The sequence below is a fragment of the Hippoglossus hippoglossus genome, chromosome 6 (genome assembly GCF_009819705.1).
Source record: "Hippoglossus hippoglossus isolate fHipHip1 chromosome 6, fHipHip1.pri, whole genome shotgun sequence".
Lineage (NCBI taxonomy): Eukaryota > Metazoa > Chordata > Actinopteri > Pleuronectiformes > Pleuronectidae > Hippoglossus > Hippoglossus hippoglossus.
The window spans coordinates 13339397-13347062 of record NC_047156.1 but is presented as its reverse complement, the minus strand read 5'-3'; the positions used below and the strand labels follow the sequence as shown (position 1 = coordinate 13347062).

Here is a 7666-nt window from a genome sequence, read left to right as displayed (position 1 = left end):
CCCCAGTGATGGTACATGATTAAGTACAGTTGATCTAATTATTTCATGGGTCTGCCTCTAACCACTGAGGACATTTAACCATTACGGAATCATAAATATTGAATTTGGACATTTGCTGATCTGAGCAGGGACAGACACAGTGCTGCTGCTGCTGCTGCTACAAGGAGCACCTCCCTTCCTCCGTCCACTCCTCTCCTCTCCCACCCTTCCACAGAGGCAGCCTATGATGTAATGTTCCTGCTGCTGATAGAGCAACCCCCCCTCCCCACCTTCTCTCTGCTTTTTTTTTTTTATATTTCCCCCTCCCCTTCCGATCTGCTGCCGCTGCTCTCACTGGTGGTAGTGGTGGATGCGTGCCTGCGGTGCCGGTTGCTCAGCCGCATCCCTGGGCATCTCTCGGGACCCCTGCAGCGCGTCTTCTCCTCCTGACACCACTCGACTGAGAGAGCCACTCCTCTGAAAACTGAGAAGACCTTGTCCTCAGCTGAAAAAGCAAGAAAGGTAATTGTTTCTGCAACAGCATGGCAAAAAGAAATGCATCGTAGAGGGAAAGAGAGAGAGAGAGGGAGTAAGAGATGAGGGAGTGAGAGACAGGAGGATGACTGAGTGTCCAGTTTGCTGCCGCCGCGGAGTAAATTGGTCTGGTGGCTGAAAGCTTCCTGTCGCCGCGGCGCTGGATGCCATGGCAATTTCTCCCTATGTGCGTGTGCGCGCGTGTGTGTGTGTGTGTGTGCATGCACTGTACTGTGGTGTTGGTTTCCATGGTAAAGATGAGACAGATGCCCGTGCGCGCTCAGAGGTAATTCAGCGTGTGTCGTGGAGAGCTACAATTACTGTAAAGTGATTTCTCCTCTGTGCGTAAAGATCACTGTGCGCCTTTTCTGCTCCACTTATAGGATGAGATTTTTTTTTTAGAAATATAAAAACACGGCTGTACTTTTGTTTGATCTCTTGCACGGGATATATATTTATCTGACTTCCACGGAGCATATGTCTCACTTTGATTCGCCTGCACTACAGAAACTGGGCGTGTTCAGTGAAAGTGATGTAGCCCAGATGAATGATGCGGTGGGTCAATGTGATCTGAATGCAGATTCTTGTTTTTTGGGGGGACTGCTTCACAGATGAACGTTGAATTACAGAACATTACGTAGATGCTGAGGCAAACACTTTCCTCCTCTTCCCACTGTCTTTTAACTGGAGGTGTATTTCTAGCACAGGACCACAGTGCTGCTGCTGGTTGCAAATGTACAGGAGGTTTTTTTATTTTGTATCCATAGTTGCTTAACCTTAACTCTTGCACTATATCAGGAGCAGAGTTAATATTTCATGTCTCGTCTGCCCCACATGTAGATGTGCCTTATTACTAATTCATCCTGGGTTTTCCCTGTGCTTGAGTCATCACTCATTTCCACTTCTTTTCTTTTTTTTGTGTCTAATGCTATCCATTCATCTCATCAGGTCATTTCCACTCAGTGCATTAGGACTACAACATTTCCCTTTTTGCTGTAATCAGCTTGATGGAATAACTACCCCCCCAAATCATGTCTAATGTCTCATTAGCCCGTTGGGATCGGGAGGATTTCTGTAGAAAAAAGGTCCCTGCTTGGATTATTAAGTCCAGAGGAACCATGTTGTACTTCCAGGGTCATTTTATGATTTCCCCATGGGGAAGCGGTCATGTTTACAGTGGATGTAATTGGTCTTTGAGACACAGGGGACACAGAGCATTATCCTTGAGAGACCATTATTCTTCTGCTTTCTGAATAACAGGCCATGTAGCCACATTATGTATGTAATTAATAGACATCAGCAGAGACTGAGAGCAGTCAGTTCCTCTTGTCAGTTTCACCTTCGTCTGTATCACCTGAAAGACAAGCTGACGTCACTACACCGCTGTTATAATGTCCTGCATATGGCCACTGGGTGTGATTTTGAGTTCTGATCTTAAATGTGCTGTGGGATTTAAAGCAATTAAAAACTTGCTCACTTTATAGTTTTGTTTATGTAAATATATTGTTGTTCACGTCTGTCTGATGTGGATTCGACAGGAAAACCTTTTGAGATCAGAGTAGCACCAGAACTTCCTGTATAGTCGTGAATAGGTTCAGATTATACATCATTTTGTGTCATAATTTGAGATATATACGTCATGTAAGGTTGTAGCAGCAAATCTTCTTGATTAATCATTTTAGTTTATAGTTTATAGATCATAACAGAAAACAGTGACGAATGCTCGTTCTTCTAAAACACAGTTGTAACTTTATTTAAAAAGCTACAAATTCTCACCAACACAGACAATATTTTGTACAAAAATAATTACGTTTCATGCACTCAGCCATTGCTAAGTTAGCAATAGCAAAATCGTACATATAGCCACTTCAGTAGAAGCAGAAAAGGAGACATAAGCCGCTATCGGACATGAACTATAGAGTGGGTCCTGACATTTTCTGGAGTTTGCATTTCATATATGAAGAAAGTAGCAAGAGATTGTTCGGCTCCGGAGCTTTCAGACGATAGGTGTTGTCGGGTAGAGTCCAACCGCACGTTTTATGTTTTTGTTGAGAGCACATCAACACCAGCGTGGACCCGTATCACCGAAAGGTCTTCTATCTCATCGTCTTTCCATCTTCTGTGTGTTTGGCATTTCTTTTTCATCCGGAGATATTTGTATTCTTTTAGCTTTTTTTTCAGTTTTGCATCCGTCAGGTGTTAGAAAGATCATCAACACGCCCACTCCCTTGTCGTGAATTTTCCAAACATGTTCCTGCTGCATTCTTACTTGGCCATCACATGTACATTTGCTGGACATTTTACTTTGGGGTCTGGGTGGAGAAATTGCGAAAAATGCCCAGAGCAGCTGATTTTATTTGCATTCTCACATACAGCCCCTCCAGAACATATACAATATCTGGAGTTAATTTCTATCATTCCACGATAAATTAGGTCTTATAATACTCACAGCTTCACTCTGACATGAGCTCTGAGAATCATACAGATATTGTTGGACTACAGTGGATCTAAATTCCCTGCCATGAGAAGGGAAAGAATTGCTTGATTGAATTTGCGCTCTGTTGAACAGAGCAGGACATGGTTGTTAGTGTATGTGGCTGTGGGGGTATGTACTGTATGTATGTGTGGGGGAGGGGCCTTGAGCTGGAGAATACAAGAGAATTGAGCTGCTGCCACGGCCATGGAGGGCCACCTGATGAGCGTCCGAGCTGTTCCTCCTGCTTTGTTGAATTCCGAGCAGGTTTTACTTGCTTTGGAGCTTTTGGCTCTGCTTTGACGAATATTCAATCTAATCAATAGCTTGGCGGCTAAAACTATTACAACCGTGTTTGTCGTCGTAAAGATAAACAGAGATTAGACAAGGTTAGCCACGAGCACCTGAGTGAGAGCATGATTCCAAAGTCACGTACTCAGCGGATGATTTAGTAGACATGTGACTGGTAATTCTGGGAACTCCAGTTGTGGTTTCAGCCGAGTGACTAATAGATAGGATGGTGACATGCAGAAAATGAGCATGTGCGCAACAGTGTAATGAGAGGACGAGCAGTGAGTCACATAGATGGTTGAAACGCTCTCACACACACACACACACACACCCCTGGGATTGCTAACTGGCATCACCTCCCTGCCAGAGGGCACTCTATCCCACTATCCCTCTCTGCTGGAGAGCTACTGTGTCAGAGGTGCTGCAGTGATGCCTTCGCTCGTGTCATGCCGAGCCATCAAAGCGCCATTTTTTTTTGGGCTGAACAGACCAAAGCACTAAAAACCTGAAGATCCCTCACCAGACAATCTGAGATGAGTGTGACAGATCACATGCTGGGTATATTACACACCATCCAACGTGATGTACACCACTTCCACTCAATGCTTAGAATGAGTCTCTCACCTCAGTTGTGGATCACATGGTTGTCACCTCAGTTGCTGCTTTTCTTGACGGATCATTCACCTTTTATAAATGTCTCGCGTTGAGTTTACGATTAGATTTCTGTTCAAGAAGCAATTTAATTTCAATTTAATGTAGGGCTGCAAGTAACGGTTATTCTAAAGGACCAGGATGGAGGATTTGATGGCATCTAACAGTGAAAATCAATTCCTCACTTTGATTGTAGGAGAATTAACTGTGGTCCTCAGGTAACATAAAAATACATAAGCTCCCCCTCGAAGCCAGCATTTGGTTTAGAAACATGTAGAAGCATGGCGGTGCTCTATGGTGGGCTTTGTGGAAAAAGACCCACCCTCCATAGACATGAAGGGTTCGTTCAAGCTAATGAAAACAGGAAGATTCTTAGTTTCAGGTTATTGTCCAGTAATGAAAACATAATTCTGAATATTATATTTCATTTATTTAAACGGTGAAAAAACTCCCAATGAGTTCCTGTACTTCCTGTAGTTCCTGTAAAAAATTTGTGAAAAATGTGTCCTGTCACAGTTTCTGGTTGCGACAAACCGTCTCTCCAAAATGTTTTTTTTTACTTTTCTTTCACATCAGCCAAAGTAAAGCAACAAATGCTCACATTCAAGAAGCAGGAGTGAACGCTGTTTGCTGGAAAATCGACTTAAACGAGTCGAAAGATAATTAAGGTCACCGAAATGCTAAAATGCACCTGAATGCTGGATATTGTGAAAGGTCTTTTATCACATGATGCCTTATAACAAGTGGTGGTCTGTAGTCATTGCAAAAAAGAACGCTTGTTCAAACCCTTTATTTTAAATTCATATACAGATCTTAAAGTTTCCAAAGATAATAATAATGTTAAGCCAAATTTTGCTGAAATTAGAATTGGATAGAAAGTTTCCATTTAAAGGGGAGTCTTGGGTTTGGACCCAAAACAGATGTTTCCTTTCCAGTTCCAGATATAGAAAGTGTGTGTTCAAGTGCAAACATTTAATAAGTAATTAAAGAAGAATGATTTATTTCACTCAGTGTAAAAAAATCTACGCTACTTCCACCCCATATACAAATGCAACACACCAGTGTCTGTGTTTTATATAAAGACTGACGCTGAAGAATCAAAGGTCACATTTAAGTGTTGTGAGGACAAAGAAACCCTTTGACAGAGTAGTTGTGAGTCTGATCCCTATTTTGCTTCCGAACTCAAGTTGTTTACTTGGATTTTCCCTTCAGCTGGTACCTCCGAACAGATGCTTGTTGACCCTGGTCCGGCTGTTACCATGCAACTACTGACAACCAGTAACATGCACAGCAGAGTGTTTTGCTAAAGGGTGAAATATTTCCGCTTCTTTTTCAAAGTGATTTTGTGCTTTCTTGAGAATAAGAAAAAAAGACAAGGTTTGGCACTTCAGAGTAAAGACTGATTATATATAGTAGCTGCTATGATACAGGTAAATGAGGAAGTGAACACATTTATTTTCTACTTATCACATTTTTATGACACATGTATCACAAAATGAAGGTGCTTTATAAATACACTGTGTAAAAAGACGGACGACGCAACTCCACTTCATCCCACTGCGTAGAAATGAAGCCAAAATATTCTCAAATGCTGGCATCTTGCACATTTGGAGCTGGAGTCTGTGCAGTGGCGTTCAGGTACGGAGTTGCTTTTTCGAGGTTCCACCAATACATGCGTGCAACTGTCAGTCTCAGCCGTCAATTATGACATTCCGCCCCATTTTTAAAGCATCAAGTAACACTTTGAAACCAACCTTTTTGGAATAAAGAACACTTGAACATAAAAACTATCTACAATGTCAAAAATAATAATAAAATAACTTTAATTTTGCGTCACGTTTGTGCAGTAGTCATGTCGTCCATCTTTGTATACAATGTATGGTTTCAACACACTGGACAGTGTTGTTTAACTACCACGTTGCTGCAGTAAAAGTTAGATTCATCTCCATCGAACAGTCAAACACTGTGAGGTTGTGCACGTCTGTAAGCGATAGCATGAAGCTGAGAGTTGGGTCCCAGCGTTTCTCTGTTGCCTTCACTGCTGCTGTCAGCCTCACTGACTCTAAGTCGCGCGGCGCTGCTATCTGGTGTGTTTCCATTAAGCTAATATGTGAAACACGAGGGCTTATCGCAGAGCCGTAATTCCTCGATTGTTATTCATTTATATGGAGTGACCTGTCAGCACTTCTGTCGGCTGCGTGTGCGAAAACACGCTGAGGAGAAAGGATCAAACCTGCATGTCCATGTGGTCCAGTGGAATCCCAAAAGCAAATGTTTGATATTTATCTCTTTTTATGTTGAAAAGGTTCAATTCAAAATTTTCTGTATAAAACAGCAGATTCTGCTCATGTTCAATCTCATTTCTCAAAACCCATCATGCTTGAATCTCTTTCATCTGTTATTCATCAATAACCCTCAATTTATTAAATTTATTAAATTGTTCTCAAGTACCCAACTCACAGTAATTTTAACCTTCACCAACCACTGAGCATTTCCGAGTTTTCTAATTGTAACTGGTGGGGTGCACTTTGTGTCGTAGAGTCACGGAGCGTGCAGGCAATGAAAAGTGACATTTTGAGAACAGCCACATTAACGGGGTCACAGGCGCTGAAGGATCACAGGGTCTCCGTCTGTCTGACGGGTCTGAGCCCCGTGTTTAGACGTCTGCCGGAGGGGGGTCTTTCATATTCTGTGGACTGTTTACAAAAGTGGGGTCTGCACGGCAGCGGCAGGTGGTCCAACTCAACCAGAGGTGCGTTACCAGGGAGGGGGGGTGGTGGGGGGGTATCCTACCGACCAAATAAGACATCCAGTGAGTATCCTCGCTGTGGCCCGAGTACGTCTCAGGTGACCGCGTGGAATCTCGACTCTGAACAGAAACACTGAGCCGACGTTCAGCGTCCCAACACCTCAAACTTGGCCTCGCGCCTCCCTCCTTAACAGTTGCCTAAAGTGTATAATTAGCGTCTGCTATTTTAGTAACAGGCGTCCCCGTCTCAACACCCCGCCATCTCACACTTCTCTCTATTTACCCTGGAAATATTTCTGGAGAAGGCATGTGAAGATATTTGGGAACATTTTTTGCTTTGAGGACTTTTTATAAGACTTCAGGGTACATTCATCGGCATAGCAATAAAAATATATGTGTATGTCTTTCTCTGTGTATGAGATTTTGTTGGATTTATTACATACTTGAGATAGTTTTAATCATCGTTATTATTATGATTGAATATGTTTAAGCTTTGTGTATAAAACATAAAGAGCAGTATGTGATTCGTTGAAGCTGTGTCCCCTTTACGGCTCCTGAAACGGTCCCTTCTGAGACTTTTCTGCGTCACTTCTCTTGTACTTTAGGTGTCGTGGCCTGGAAACTGTGTCCTTGTCAGTGTTTGTTATTTTAGAACGACTTTGTGGCTCTGCTCTATACATCAGCTCTGAGCATCTTCTTCATTTGCCTTTGATAGAGTTTGCACAGGCCATTACACAGGATGTCATAGCACGATCCACACCATGTTAACATTATTATGAAGTTTCAATTTAGCAGAGTTTGGAGAAATACATACTTTAAAGTTTTATATGCCGAGGCCCTATTCAATACATCCTGGTTTATTGCATCAGACAGACAGTGTGTCAGCAGTGGGGAAGTTAAGCTAAAATGTGTGGTTTTAAATAAATTATTTATTTAATTAAATAAGATAATATGTATTTGTTCAAGAAAATAAAACTAAACAGGTGATC

At 42.2% G+C, this 7666-nt stretch overlaps 1 protein-coding gene across 1 annotated transcript in view; it reads left to right on the top strand.

The window, feature by feature from the left end:
- Positions 1 to 302: 302 nt before the first annotated feature.
- The window catches only part of sema4ba (sema domain, immunoglobulin domain (Ig), transmembrane domain (TM) and short cytoplasmic domain, (semaphorin) 4Ba), a 51218-nt gene continuing 43854 nt past the window's right edge, over positions 303 to 7666 (top strand). Inside the window, exon 1 of the mRNA XM_034588425.1 lies at positions 303 to 501. The gene's annotated coding sequence lies outside the window, so the exon portion shown is untranslated. The remainder of the gene's footprint in view (positions 502 to 7666) is intronic.